The 15,789-nt window shown below is 38.4% G+C and overlaps 2 protein-coding genes across 11 annotated transcripts in view; one reads left to right on the forward strand and one right to left on the reverse strand.

Moving 5' to 3' along the window:
* Positions 1 to 15,789, forward strand: part of LOC143900397 (uncharacterized) — a 141,710-nt gene that overhangs the window by 45,350 nt on the left and 80,571 nt on the right. Inside the window, exons 3-4 of one of the 9 annotated variants that reach the window (XR_013257774.1) lie at positions 376 to 469; positions 602 to 645. The exons of the other annotated variants lie outside the window; for them this stretch is intronic. The gene's annotated coding sequence lies outside the window, so the exon portion shown is untranslated. The remainder of the gene's footprint in view (positions 1 to 375; positions 470 to 601; positions 646 to 15,789) is intronic. 9 annotated transcript variants of the gene reach the window in all.
* The window catches only part of Pot (zona pellucida domain protein papillote), a 33,835-nt gene that overhangs the window by 16,553 nt on the left and 1,493 nt on the right, over positions 1 to 15,789 (reverse strand). For both annotated transcript variants that reach the window (XM_077411673.1, XM_077411674.1), the window contains exon 2: positions 5,063 to 5,158. The gene's annotated coding sequence lies outside the window, so the exon portion shown is untranslated. The remainder of the gene's footprint in view (positions 1 to 5,062; positions 5,159 to 15,789) is intronic.

Below are 15,789 nucleotides of genomic sequence, written 5' to 3' on the forward strand. Positions count from 1 at the left end.
ACCGACACCGAATCAAGTAACATCGCGACGCGTTTGATTAGCGAGTGCTAATGTAAAATTTAACTCCGGTATTTTAACATTTGTCAATCGCGCGGCATAAATTCGGTCATCGTTTAGCGTTACATTATTTATTAAAACTCTCGTTCGTACGTGTTGCAGTTTCGTCGCTACGAAATATTTAACTGGCTGTTCGTTCAGGAAACATTGTTGTCGAGCAAATCGTAGCTTGATGTTGTCATCTCTTTGTTACGTTATTTTTTTCGATATAATAAAGTGCATGTTTATTGACATCGAAAATACTGTGCAAAGTATACGTGTGCGACTATCTCGTGATGATCGTAATTAATAAATCTGTTCTGTGTTTTCATGAATGAGTGTGAGTGACACGAAATAACAACGAAGAAACGGAGAATCAAGAGAGGTGGGGGAGGCCCGGGGAGGCATCGGGCGACGGCGGAGCAACCCACGGGTGAGCAATTCATTATTATTTCATTTATTACTCTCGGAATTAATCACTTTACACGCGCGACACAATTATTTCTCGAAATGTTGGTTATTTTCGGAACTCTATTTTAATTCAGACGTATTTTATTCTTTACAGATCAGCGTAGCGTTACAACTCCGCTGTCGCGCATCGTGCCGGCGGTGAGTGATGAATTTTATATTCTTTTTAACTTGAGATAATGGATGTGTGCAAACATTATATCGAATGTGCAAGGTATGCAGATGTACTGTGAATGAAAATATTACGAATAAATATAATAGTTCGTAGATCCGTTGCCTTTCAAAATCGATAGAATAAATTTAGATTAGAACTATGACATTTAACCCTGAAACATATAGCGTAAGAGAGAAAATATTTCACAAGTACAATAAGTTCCGTAAAAAAGTGGTAACGATGATAAAGTGATTTTCTCAAGAGAAAAACTGTCTCCAACACTATCGGTAAGAATAATATCATCTCTTACTCCTTTTGCGTATTACAAGATTTTCAAGAAATATATACAATTGAGAACACCATGGGGACATGATAAATTAATAACGATGTTAGGGACAACTTATCGAGTATATTATAATCGTCTACATTTTTTTAGTTCATTGTGTAGATAAATAGTGAAAAATTGAGAAAGAAATAAAAAAATATAACAAATAAAATACAATTTTAGAATATAAAGCTTTTACTTAAATTTCTTCATGGTGTTCTATCTCATGGATGTTGAATGTCGAGACGAGAAGCTTATGTATTTACGAGAAGTAAAAATAAACTAATATTTATAGAATAGGAAAAAATTAATGGATGTTTTTCTCTTTTTCTTATATACTCCTTTAATACAATTTGAGTGTGTTTGGCCTTTTCTTTTTTGGGTTAAATGTCATATAAAGAAATCATAATGCTAAGAAATTTCTTCAATATGCGTATGAAATAAAAGCAGAGGATATTTGCAGGGTGATTATATAGAACATTGCAATTATTTGTTCGATATAATACAATTACTATTAACCGCATTTGTAACGTATCGATTTTATTCTTATCTGTCATATAGTCTATCCATCTATATTGATTACCTTATATCATTTGAAACGAAGTAAAATGTCGCGAGATACGACATTGCGGAGTTGAGTGCATAAACTCTACGAAATAATATTAGTCACTTTAACTTTGTTTGCTTGTAACCGCAGCACAATTACAATCTCAACATTGACATCGTTTCCAATTAATTTTCAAAATATGCCATTAAAGTCTCGTACGATGGTTCTGAGATGCGCTGTGTAAAGGTGAAAGACGTATTCGAAGGAACATTAGCGCGCTATAAATATGGAGAATGCCAATCTAAATGTCGGACTGGCTATCAATCTTTAGTAAAAAGTAAACATAGATTCCGGTTATTTATGTCCATACTCATCCCTGTTCCTAAAATAAAACTAAAGCTATAGGCCTAAATTGCGGTGCGAGCGCATAATTCAAGAGTAATCGATTAGAGTGGCGGATGGGATGGGCCATTTGTTAGTGCCAGATATTACGCTGGACAGAGATAGTTTAATTACAGTGGATGCGTTATACATATATAAACTACATCGAAAGCGATTAACAATTTACTTTGAAGCGCACGTTATAATAAATTAAGAAAGAATAACGAAATATAAGCTATCTCACATTTATTGTTCTTTCTAATACTGATTATTCGATAAAAGTTTGCAAAAATTTGCCGAGTTTTCGTGACTTAATATGACTCACTAGAAAAACTTAATGTTAAAAGGTAATTTTTTATAAACAGAAAATTTCTTCTAAATGAATATATATATTCTTGATATATTTTAAATAAATTTTGAATATAGGAGAAAAAACCTAATTGCCCCAAGAAATTCAATTTGCTAAGATACCAAGTGTTAAATATTCTATATTTACGATGAAAATGATCGCTCAGTTCTTTTTTATGAATCATTTTCGTACTTGCCAGAATTGATTTCTAAAAGCATTGTAATAATAATGGCGCGAGTTATTCCGTAAAATCACAAATGGCAAGCTTTCCGAAGGACAGTTTGTTAAGGCTCGTTAAAGACTTTACAGCTTCCTCGTTCGGAGATGAGCCGCGTCCTCTCAATTGTAAACACGCGAAAAGTAACGCGCGAGAAATCACAGAAAAATCCCATGGCGATTGTAACGTTTCCTGTTTCCTGCATGCGTTTCCTTTTTCCGAACATGCTGCAGCGGATCGCGCGCTCTTACTTAATTATTTAATTGATGCGCTATATGCACGTGGAAAAAGAACAGTTAATAGGAAACAACAAAACGCGAATTAATTAGCGACGCTCCACCGCGGTATTATCCGCCCATGCCGTCTTGCGCATCACGTCGCGTTAACGTATCGCGTATACGGATAAGTTTAAGTCGAAATAAAAGAAAAAGGAAAAAGAAATCTCTTAATGCAGCATCGTACGCCCGAGCGCTTAATCATATTATAGCCCCTTCGGTAATATTACACTTCCCAACCTCCCGTGCGGCTGCTGAGAAACGAGGTGTACCCGCGCGGTGCTTTAAGAGGCCCATTACGCAAATCATTTTATGATCCTTAATTATTCTTGTCCTCCTCGAACGTTTGTCTTCGGCGGCATCTCGAAATTGAAAATAACAGCCCTATTACCAAAGCTTCAATCATGTCTTTAATTCTATTCGCGAATAAGACAGGGATGGCGAGGGTGGAATCACCGACGAGAAATACAAATTGTTTATTTCTCTATAAACTGTAGAAAAAGTATGCAAAGTTGTACAAACAATATGCGCAAAAAATCACACGAATTACGGATAAAATGAGAGCGATAGAAGCGCAGAAAAAGTCTCGCGTTCTTCCTCAAGTATTTTCTGCGGAATAAAGTGTTTCAGTTTAATTTTCATATTTAATGTCCGTAAAGATATTATAGAGATTACTTCTTTTTCGACACATGTAACAGAAATATCTCGCATTATAAAGTATATATCTATAGATATTCTTGCGACTCTTTATCATTAATATATATACCTTTTTCGTAATCGGAAATAATTAGGAATAGAACTGCGCATAGAGAGGAGTCTTGTCTTAAAGCGCGACTCTCGAGACCTTCCCGCGCGGATTGCCGAGGCTACCCTAACGGTACAGTGTTCCCCTCTGATAGAACTTATTTTCGTAGAAAAGTTGAGTCATGCCCTTTCTGCAACGACCGACTCGCTTGCGTTCCGATGCAACGTGCGGGATTTTATTGCGACTCTATCGTGTTTATCCATCAACCTCAACCCTTTCACGTCACCGCGAGATGTCGAGATACGTTTGGCACAGCCATTATCCGCCCAGAGCAGCGAGACCATTGAAAAAGATGCGATTGATATCCGGTCTTCCGCTGGCGCAATCTCGGCGCTTTCTCGTGCGGTCGACTACCGTGTCCGGTGGAAAAAAAAATCCCGTAAGAAATTTTCTAGCAGCATTATTCCTCAACAATAAACTAAAATTGTCGATTTAACAGGATAATAGCTCCATAGTTTACTTGCCATTATAACAACCGCTCATTAATACGTTGCGCGATTGCAGAGAAGGAAATTCTTTTAACACGCGAGGTACGCGCGTCGCTGAATCTAAGCTCTCAGCGCGAAACGCGTCGAAACATAATTCTCCAAGACGGCCGAATTAATTTCTTTGATAAAAAGATCTGGCTGGATTCATCATTCTGCGCATAATGCGCGCCTCGCGCGTTGGTTACCGCCGGAAACGAGCGGGGAAAACGGCGCGAGAAATCGAAGGGAAACGCACGGCCCGTGGTCGTTCCACGTCTTTTCCTCCTCCGTCGGGTCTCTCTCTTTCTCTCTCTCTCTCTCTCTCTCTCTTTTTCTCTCTCCCGCACGTCCAACGATGACTGCGGCAAACCGTGATGCAGGACCGCGAACGAAGGAGAGTCTCGGCACGCTTCGATGCGCTCGCGCCGGACCGGCTGCACCGTTAGACTACGCCGCGCGGTAATACGCGCTCGCGGTGGTACACGCTAACAAAATACCCGGTTACCCGTCTGACCGCCGCGCCGCGCCGAGGTGTCGTCGTCTATCCTAGAATGCGAATTTTCCGTGAAACGCGGCGAACGTTCTGTCAGACCCGACCGATCCCGAGGATGATCGCGCCGGTGACAACCGTTAGCCACGGTGATTAGCTCAAATTCCTCTATTTATTTCATATAGCGCTAACTTTGTGGATTCAACGACCGAAGTGAAATGTATATAGATAATAACGCGAATAATTTATAGAGATGAAAGTTAATTCGAATCCGAGTTAATTCGCAGGCACACGCCAACTGAAAGTCACTTTTCGTTTCGCTCTTACCGAAGATTTTGCTTTCGTCAGAATTTCCTCTTGAGATTCAGCTCTTTAGAAATTCTTGAGGTTGATTGTAATTACTCGGATGGGAGTTGTTCAAGAGAGATCGCGATTTCCGAGATGAAAATTTCCCTATTTATGTTACGTGGCTACTTAAAATGTACTTAAAAACGAAATTACCATTGCAGCGAATCGAAGTATAGCTTAATCGTGCGATCCTGACGTACCTTCGATATTTTAGCCGCTCACTGATCGCAGATCCCGTCCCCGATCCTCGGTCCCCTCGTATAAGATTTAAGGTTGACGCATGACACGCACCTGTCCTGAAATACCGAAGTAACATTACGGGGATTATTTAGTGAAAGTTATCGCGACGGAGCGTGAAATGTGCGGACTCCGTCGCGACTCGAGACTACGCGTACGCGTAAAAGACCGCGATTGACGCCTGATAATACACGGTGAGTACAAACTCTCGCGACACGCTCCTACCCGACATAAGTGCGCGAATTTGTGATCGTCCCCGCATAATCAATAACAGTAAATAAACAGGAAAGGAGGCTGGGGACGCTCAGTTTTCACGCTTCGTTTCGACGCACTCTGTATATAGGGGCTCCGTCAGTCCGGTGTTGGAATTTCACTTCAATAATTCAGCTTCGTCTGTTATTTTATGGGTGAACTAGCACGAATCATAAGTCAGAGCGAGCAGGAACTTCTGCCGCGAGGATTAGTCGATCTAAGACCGTCGAACCGAATCGCTATATATGTTGCGTGTTTAGATATAGCTTTCTTATTCGGAGTAATTAAAGGCATGCTCCTTTTTTTCCACCCGAAACACATCATTATCAGAAATACATAGTTAACACCTTATCGTTATCGCGTACATTAGGCTGTACACTGTAATTGCGCCTGAGAATGCACTCTAGTAAAACGTAAAAAGAAGAATATGATCTCGGTGAAGATGGATGAACAGTGAGATTAAAAAGATATCAAAAGATTTATGATGAGATGCCAGTGAGATTCTAGTTAGATCAAACTTTACCTTTTCTTTACTATCTTCGATGCAAAAAGCGTCGGCAATGTCTTGAAAATACGCGTAAACAACGAGAAAAATTGTGAACTTTCAGAGTTACAATGTCAACCAAAGTTAATATAACTTTTTACATCATCTGGCAGACTGGCACACTTTTTTCTGGTGAGGATACTCGATGTAATCGATTCTATGACAGAGTACGTCGCCAACCTTGGCCGCTTCCTGTCACACAAATACGCGCGCGCGCAGTCACGTACACTTATGCATTGGTTGACACAACTCTCGACCAATTTTCTTCAAGTCAGACTGCACTATGCGCTCGTCGTCGACATTGTTCCGAGCAATAGTATGTGAGCGCCATATTGATTACGGCACGGCTTTGCGTGGATACGTGGTTTGAATATATACCACGTAAACCGTGCGTATGGCTCGCACTTCGCGATATAATGAGGATCATCAGCGAAAGAATTCACGAAGGCTGTCGATGATGGTCAGGTCGAGAGATGTCCCACGCGATACCGCCAACGCGATCCTACATCGCGTCGCCTTGTTGGCGGAATGTAAAGAGAACGATGTACACAGGATGCCTCGATAATCAAGGATTTCAGAGATATTAGAGATGAACTGTAATGATTTAAATATCGAGGGATAAAAAGCCCTCGATTTAAATTTTACTAACAATAAGTGCGAACGCGAATGATAGAACTTCATTCTTTAGCTAATTTCAAATAATTTTTTATTTTAACTTTCAGATTTAATTAGCAAAATATATAAAATTAAAGCCTCACACTGTGAAAAAATAAAACTTAAGAATCTTATTATTATATAGATATCATATGTTGAAAAAAGTTCTAGATTTCTAAAGAGAATTTGTATTCTGGAGAAAGTATGTCATTTCTTTCTCGAAGAAAGATATTTTGTATCTGCTGAAAGTTAAAAACAGACTACAAATTTTGATTAGTGTCTAAAAATAGAATTTTGAATTCTAAAAAAGGTCCCTATAATATACGTTTATTATTTTTCGCTTTTTCCTTCCTTCTCTTCATTCTTTTTTCTATTTTATTTCAAATAACTGATATATAGATGCAAAAAGAAATTATATTTAAAAATACAAAGTTGTGTTATGTAAAATAGCTTAATGTAATACATTACATAATATATATGTTATATAAAATTTAATTTTTTTATCAAGATATAGATAAAAGATTTATAATTTTATTATTCAAACAATATACAATTATCTAAAGTTTGTGCAAAAAAATTCGAGAAAAGATAATATTTAAAAATGTTACTAAAAGTGTAGAATAAGAAACGAGAACTAGTAAGTATTCACGACGAATACTTTATCTGAAAAAACTTTCTCTATAAATGCATTTATGTACATGTGAAGAAACTTTCTCAAACTAATCCGGTCGAGCGAAGTACTATACCATTTCGAAATAATACAACGCATCTTTTAGAAGCGAGTAATAATTTTCTAGAGTTTTCCTACGGGAAATTTTTAACTAAAAATATCCGTACACGCGTATGCATTAGCCGGAGTAGCCCGTGACAAATACTGCGATAAGAAATACAATAATCGGCCTTAAAAAGCGCAAAGTGTAAAACTGTCGAGACTGATTGTCGAGAATAAATCATGCTCGCGTATTAATCATCGGTTTTCTTCTTAAAATAATCTCCGCAAGCCATTTAAATAATTGAAGGTTCACGTGTCGTCCAAGTATATTTCTGCCAGGAAACGATGACAAAACTTTTCTCGTGTGCTTGTAAACACGTCGCCGGCAGAGATTACTCATGGATGTCGTGGTGCAGTAGGGTGACTTATACTTTCCGTGGAACTATTACATAAAAGTATCACCGGGGCGGCGACGATCCCGCGCGGAATGGAAAGGAGACAAGGAGAGGTGTGTGCTGCGCGTTCCGTCACGTCGGATACCTTGTACTACAAAAACGGAAGCGCGTGCATAGAGATGAGAGAAGAGATAGAGGAGAGAGAGGAGGAGAGAAAGAGATGAGAGGATGACAGATTTATATTTGATATTCACTGGCGAGAATCTTTTCGAAGACAGACGGAAGAACTCGTATATTATGCAGACACACGATGGTAACTATGCGAGGCAATGACTTCGGAGAAACAAAACGATGGGAAAAAAACACGGAAAGAGACGTAACCATTTCACAATCTCGACGTTGTCACAATTCTTATTATTATGATTTATTTTTTTTTATATTATATAAAAACGTCGATGTATTTTGAAGAGAAAATTGTTGTAATTTTCTAAAGTAATGTCATTGATAACACGTAACGGAGAATACACGAAATTTAAAAAAAAAAGACTGAAACACTCGGTCGATGTTCACGTTTTATAAACGTCTTAGGAGTTCATAAATTATGTACACCATGCTCTGACAGGTCCATGCTTAAATGTAAGGGAAACTAAAATGAAAATGAAGATATAAATATATAAAAGTATATTACGAATAGATTAAACAAGAATATAATTAAAGCATCTATGTATAATTTTGAAAAAAGCCAAATAATGGATGTTTATTTATTTATTTATTTTTTAAGAATATATTATTAAAGAATATTTAAAAACTGAATTTTATTCTAAAATTCAATGCAGAATTTCTATCGATGTCGCATGATATAATGCGACAATATTAATAGATTAAAAAACAAAACACACAATTTATACGTAATAAATATCTGCACAAAATTATGTCTTATTTCGTGCAGATAGAAATTAAACATCTTTATCTGTGATCTTACAATAAAAAATATTAAAAACATTCAATTGCGAAGATTTCTAAAAAATTTTTTAGTTTTCAATTTTTTAAAAATATCATGATTTCTTTACTGAACATGACATTAATTGCAAAACAACAGGTTTGCATTTTATGTAAAAAATCAAGAATAGACGTCGGTTCAGTTTGCCGTAACCATCTCTAAGCATCTCTTCTAACTCTTTTTCAAACGATTACAATCGCGCTTCCTCCGTGTCTCGCGTTCTTGGAAGCAAGGTATGACGTGAACGCCCAGTCATGCCGAATGTCTCGATGGCTTTCTGCGATCGAGCCTTTTAAAGTCGAACCAGTATCCGATGGAGACAACAGCGATCTCGTTGCGCAAAAGCCGCGCGCAAAGCTACGACTTTCACTGGTCGCCGCGCGCCGCGCGGATACACGGGCGTATACGCGTGCGCGCTCGCGCTCGCGCGCACGTGCGTGTGCCCTTGCGCGCCGCCGACACGCGAGCGCGCGCGCGGTTGCGTTCGTCGCGCATCGCTGAACGCACGAAAAGTAGGAGGATAAACGTAACCGGTGGATTAAAGGACCGAGATGCGAAACGAGAATTACACCGCAGCTTATTCACCGTATATGCGAGTCTGCGCGTCGCAAATCCTCCTTGATTGGTCGCTTTCTGTGAGATACAGGTTTAGAGAATTCGATTTTACTTTTTAAACAGATGTCTGGCTAGAATATCGAGATAATTAACACTGAAATATAAGAAACTATTGCTCCGATGACGTGAAACTGGGCCGTAAAGAATTAAATATCGGATTGGAAACGACAAATGGATGATTAATGTTCGCGTTGTTTAATCCTTTATTTATTCGAAATACATGAAGAACTAAAATATGGGGATTTTTAACTAGAAAAGATTTTATCGCGTTATCACGAATGTAGATCTCAGAGAATAAGTTATTTCCTATGATTAAATCAAATTTATATCTTACTCGATCTACGCAAGAAAAAAAGATTCGTAACATTGATGCGAGACGAAAAAAATTAATATTAAGGCGAAACGAAATGTTACGTAGATGATAGACGTAAAAGTAAAATATAGTAGCGAAAAATCATTGTCCACACGCGAAAAACAAGAGGATGGAATAACCAACGGGTTAAGAAGAAAAGAAAAGAAAAGCGGAGAGAGAAATATCACAGATTAGTCTGCGACAAGTGAGTAAATAGCAGTTTTCTTTTTTTTTTTTTTTTAGAACAGCTATACGACTTCTTCCTCTCACGGCATAAAAAAGGAATGCCACGCGAAGGTACATTTTGCGATGCATAACAATGCACAATTTCTTGCATGCAGTTTTAACACATACTGATATTATATACAGTAAATATAATATTATGGAGAGATATTCGCGTAAATATGCACGGAGAAAAACAAAAATACAGTGACGCGTTGTTATGTTAAAACACGAAAAAGAGAGTTAAAACCGTAACGAGAAAAAATAGAAAAGATAAAAGAAGATGACGTAAAATGTATAGTAATTTTTTATCAATTCTTGCATTTTTAGTCATTGTTGTATCATAATCAATTGTAGTAAATTAGGAAAGGAATTTTGCGTATACGTAACCACATCTCAAATAATTTTATTTCAATTCATGTATTTACCATATGTTGTGTAAAGCTTGTCAAGTATATAAAAATTAATTAAAACAAGTTAAAGCAAAGATAAACTTTTCTTACTGATCAAATAAAAAGTACGTATAGTGAAATTTGTTATATACACTTTTGTAGCAGTAGCTTTCTCGAAAGTAGAATTAATACGGTCAGGAAATTGTCGTCCTTCGTAATAATAGCGTTCTTTATTATATCGTCCCGATAATCGATGACGATTAATAAAACAGGCGTAACAAATATTATCATTTAAAACATTTTTCTGCTAAAGAAGTAAAAACGTTGAAACCGAGATATTATATCTTTGCAATAATAACAAGCCTGTCACGCTTTGTATAGGATAAATATAAAAGCTCATTACATTTGCGCCATTTCTTCCGAAGGCCAGGAGAACAGATGAAATCTAGAGCGTGTGGATTATATCGGTCTTCAGAATAATAAGTATGTCGACAATAAGACAAATATAACAGGTTATCCCTCGAAAGTTGTCTCTTGCAAGCAGTAAAAACTAGGATCAGAATATTACTCTATTTATCGATTCGTGTACGCACGGCCGCCATTGCACGTATGTACGATCGCGCGTCGCGCCGCGTCGTGTCTCGCGCCTTGTCGTGCGTCGAAGAAACATATAAGTACAAACGGGATCAGATAGGAGAAAAGAAAACCGAAATATATCAGAGTGCAGGGACAGCTGTGGACCGCGCTCTCGCTGGTAGCCGCGGATTATAGCAATCACACTTTTGCTATTGCGAAAGTGTGTTCTAGCTCGAAGTGAATGGTTGCAAAGCTGCTGCGTCAGGGACGTAATGTGTATGTGTAGAAAGAAAATAGATCACATTTTCGCGATCGCCGGTTACGAGCCGAACGAGCTGTTGCTGGAAATCGAGCAGATTTCGAGCGAAAGATCTTGATATGGGATTTCTAATCATATTTTCGACTGACTGACGTATTTGAGACAAAAGTAACGCACAAAACTTAATTATCTTTATTATTTCGCGGTTAATTGAAGGTATTTATTGTAGAATATATGCAGAAATATGATGGAAAAAAAAATTTCATAATTTTTATAATATAATAAATGTACTCTAGCCCATTAGCCCATTTTAATTGGACGTAATTGAAACAAAGGAGCTTAATAATTGACAGACATCAATAACATTATTCTCATTCCCTCCCGTTGTTGATATGTAAATCTTGAAATGAAAGACATGCGTGTAAAATCATTTCTACCGCAAAAAAGTGATTTTTTCATACTTGATGTGCATCTACAAATAGGTCGCTGCATAGCAAAAACGAGGAACAACGCACGACAGACATATAATAATATGTAATAGTGCGTATTTCAAGCATGCGATGAACGCAAGTATAACGCAGTATCTTGCTGTTTCCGTCGGACATTGCGTATACGACAACCGAAGGGAAACGTTAGCTGGGAATTATGAAATATATATATAAGTCGTTGATAAGATTCGCGTAATGGGTCGCCAAAGGGAAAAATATTTATTACCACGAGCGTAACGTGCATATGGTGGCCATTTTCCGTGCAATTTTTTAAATTCATATTAACGATATGCCATTAGAATCTTTTACGATGCTTATACACGCAGAAAGTCGCTATTACATGCGAATCGCAATGGTCGCACGCGCCTCCGTCCGCTTAATAATTTCATTGCAAATACTTTGCCCACGAACATCTATATTATATACGTCATGGGAATCTGCCTATCGAGCTTACGGATCTCACGGCGGCAAAGTTGTACCCTTGTCGAGTCAATTATCCATCGATTGCGTTTTACCGCGATTTCTATATAATCCATGCATTTAACGACATTAAATCCAATCCTTCATACATACATCAATAATTGATAATTATCTCATATACCCTTGCTCTGAAATAATATTTATTTCAATAGGAGTATGTGTGTGCGAGAATTAATAGATATAAGTTATATCCTGTCGTCGGCTTGACAATAAACAAATTGATAAACTTAACGTAATTGTGAGCCACTATCGACATTGTCATAAAGTAGATTCCAAACTGTATGATTATTTCCGTATGTTTAAAGGAGCCATTTCGAAATTGATTATTAATTTTGTAATTTAGAACTTCAAAGATAATGAAGAGCAATTTTCTGCTGACTCCATCTCTCGAATCTTATAGCTTGAATAAAATATCATAAATTTGAGTAACGTAAATTAGCAGCAATTTAACTTAATTTCTCTTGTTTATCTAGCTAGAGTGGTACCAGAAAAAGAGATATAAGAAAAATCAGTAAGGGGGTTTTTTAATTTTACACAATGTAATCTGTAAAAAGATACACGTAAATATCACGATCGTTAAATGTAATAGCCATTTTGTCCTTCGTGTATTATTAATAAATCTACAAAATCTCAACAATATTTCGATACTACTTGAGTCTCTGATGAAAAAAAGAAAATCGCTTACAAATACAATATTGTGAAAAGATAACAAAAGTCTGTACAGTATCGTTTGATATTTTATTAAAATTGATCTGAATTTATAAAGAAATTCCACGTTTTATACTGCAGACAAAGAGAAAAAGAGATAGAGAGGAAGGGAGATTCTTCTAAATATAGCAAAATTTGGAGGAGAAGAGTGCATTTTAATTATATTTTTTAATTATTACGAATCAAAAGTTTTGTCTTTCTCTCTTTCTCCCTTCAAATTCAAGATCGAGTCACTTGATTATTTCGCCGATTTTCCAGCGCGATTTTCCCCGGCGAGGAACGCGCCAGTACATCTGCACCTATGCGAGGCGCGTAAGCGGCAGTGAAATAAAGCGACCGTGCCCCGTACCAGTGACGTCATCCTTGCCGGATCCAAGATGGCGATCGCGTGTTCGCCAGGCGAAATCGACAGCGGGCAGCGGCGGCGGCGGCGGCGGCGGCAGCGGCAGCAGGACCGGTTTTCGAAGAGGCGGTACCACCGCCGCCGCCGCCGTTGCTGCCGCGGCCGCAACCGCGGCGTGCAGTTTCGTCGTTTTGCCGGGCCGAAAAGCCGAAGCTATGAAACCGCGCACGTCGTCGGCTACCCTGCCTACGCGACCTGCTACAAAGCGCCCATTAACAATCACATAGCACCCTTCAATTTATACGAATTTGTCCGGAGTGTCTCGCATTTTTCTTCATATACAGTTTCTTTGGATCATTATCTGTCAATCTCGGGCATATTTGTGATAATTGATCATTAAAAGGCACTTTAATTTTTAAATTATAAGTCAAGTAGCTAAAAATATAGTTTTTTTTGACGAAAAAAGAAAGAAGTTTTAAGAATATCTGTCTCTGATCATGCTTTAGATGTACATACACTGTTCCTATATAAACACTGTTTTTAAACTTTAAATTCAAGTTAAAATTACGTTAAAGTAAAGTTGAATTGAGATTAAAACAAACAATAAAATTTGTCTATCAAATAACGAGATTTAATCTCGCGGTTCTGAAGATTAACATTCGTAATGCTTAACTCACTAAGAAAATTTTCTAAATTTTGCATTGTTTACAACTCGTAAAAACTATCGGTAAATGAAATTTTGGCTCAGAAAGGATTTAACACGAAACGATCTAAAAATTCATATATAAAAAGAAATGTCAGATATTTTCTATGGAATTTTCAGCGATTGTAAAATAGGAGAAAATATAGCGACGTGGCCATTGCATTGAAATCCCGCTATTGTGAAGGAAAGGTAAAACGCGATCGCACTTGGTGCCCCATCGACGGCAACAAAAACGATCCCCACGTGTCGACCTACCCGCTCGTGGACGCGATTTACGACGCGATTACCGTAAATTTCGCGCTCCGCGTGAATCGGCGCGCGGCGGCGAATCGACCGCGATAGCGAGGAAGCTGGAATTTCGAATAGAGCGAGTACGCACGCTGAACGCGTTTCCTCCGCCGGGGATGGATCATCGCGTGAGCGTATCGCTCTGCCGCGATCAGCGTCTCTCTCTCTCTCTCTCTCTCTCTCCCCCCGGCACTGTAGTAAAATTTTCTCGAGCGACTAATTCGAAAATCGATATGGCGCCGCGGGTGAGCCGCACGGCGTTCCCTCGGATATGCGTGGCCGTGCGTATCCTGTTCCGCGTAGATGCCGAGACACGCGCCCGTATCGCGTACTTACGTCGCGCACCTCTCGCGCGGTAGCGGATGCCAGTGGCGTAGCGCGGCGTTTTCCACGCTTTTTTTTCCTCAGGTGCTCGATACGCTCGTCTCGGATGTCTCAATGAGAACTTGCATGATTTTAGCAAAATAACGACAAATTAATGTAATATATTATATTTAATTTTATTTTCTATATATATATATATATATATATATATATTTAATATATTTTTTATTCTCTCTCAAATATATCACCCGTAAGCTTCAAATAATATGGGAGTAATGGTTTAAAAAAATCCAATTAAGAAACTATATCGGGGTTTGTGGAGCAAAACAAGAGATGTCAATCGTTAGAAACTATCGTTAGAGATACCCGTCAAAAACATTTTTCACTGCCTTCTTTCGGATACTCATTATTCATACATGATGATCGTCGAATCTTTTCACTTGGCGTCGTTTATACTTTCGAACGTCTATCGAATCCGTTTGCTTTTCTATGGATCCCGCTTGGATCATCGCGGTCTTTTGAACGACATCGATGCTCGATTCATCCATCACCGATGAATATACGAAGCGTCGCGCGAGTCATACGACGTGTATAGACTGCACATTTGAAAGTGCAAACGTTGATTATCAACCCATTGATATCGATTACTGTTACTGACGGGGCGCCGCCAATCAAATGGAACTCAGCGGACAGCGAGCGAATTCGTTAAAAACACCTATCGCGCATCGATCGAATGCTCCGCGATCTACGTCCTCCTTAAAACCCCCATCAGCCAGTGTCTACTTGCAGTTTTCTATCGTAGTTTATTATAATTTACATCGATATCTATTTACCGATATCGCGCTTTACTGGCTTATCTCCTCTGCCGCAGCTATTCTAATACCGCTCACGTGGCGTCTATCGAGTGACTCATTTCTGCACGCTTGTCTTCGCGTGGGCAAGATAGATTTGTGTTTTCTGTCTTCTAAAATTTATCCTGAACTCGAAGTTAAAGAAGTTAAAGAAGAACTTGAACCGTCGAGCTGACGGATGCACGATATCTTGTAAGATTAGAGTTTATGTCGCGGATGAGAGTGTCAGGGTCAAGATTCACATTGTGAATATTGAGAATTTAGACAAACGTATTAAAATAATATAGATCACTTGACTTTTATAAATTGGATAGAAGTACGTGTGAATTCGGTAGCGCTCGGGGCCCGTAACACTACGTTTCTCTCGATCGAAACCTTGAGATCAAAGGAACGAACATCTCTCTCATCCGAGTCCGTTACGGCCAGTATCTGGCGAAAGGTCGATACACTTGCTACGAGTGTTCGATATCCCCCGCAAGGATAAAGGAGAAAGGAATGCGAGACATCCATTATGTATATCTTGTATCTTCGA

Source organism: Temnothorax americanus, unplaced genomic scaffold, assembly GCF_048541705.1.
Source record: "Temnothorax americanus isolate GAGA-0224 unplaced genomic scaffold, ASM4854170v1 Scaffold3, whole genome shotgun sequence".
NCBI classification, from domain to species: domain Eukaryota; kingdom Metazoa; phylum Arthropoda; class Insecta; order Hymenoptera; family Formicidae; genus Temnothorax; species Temnothorax americanus.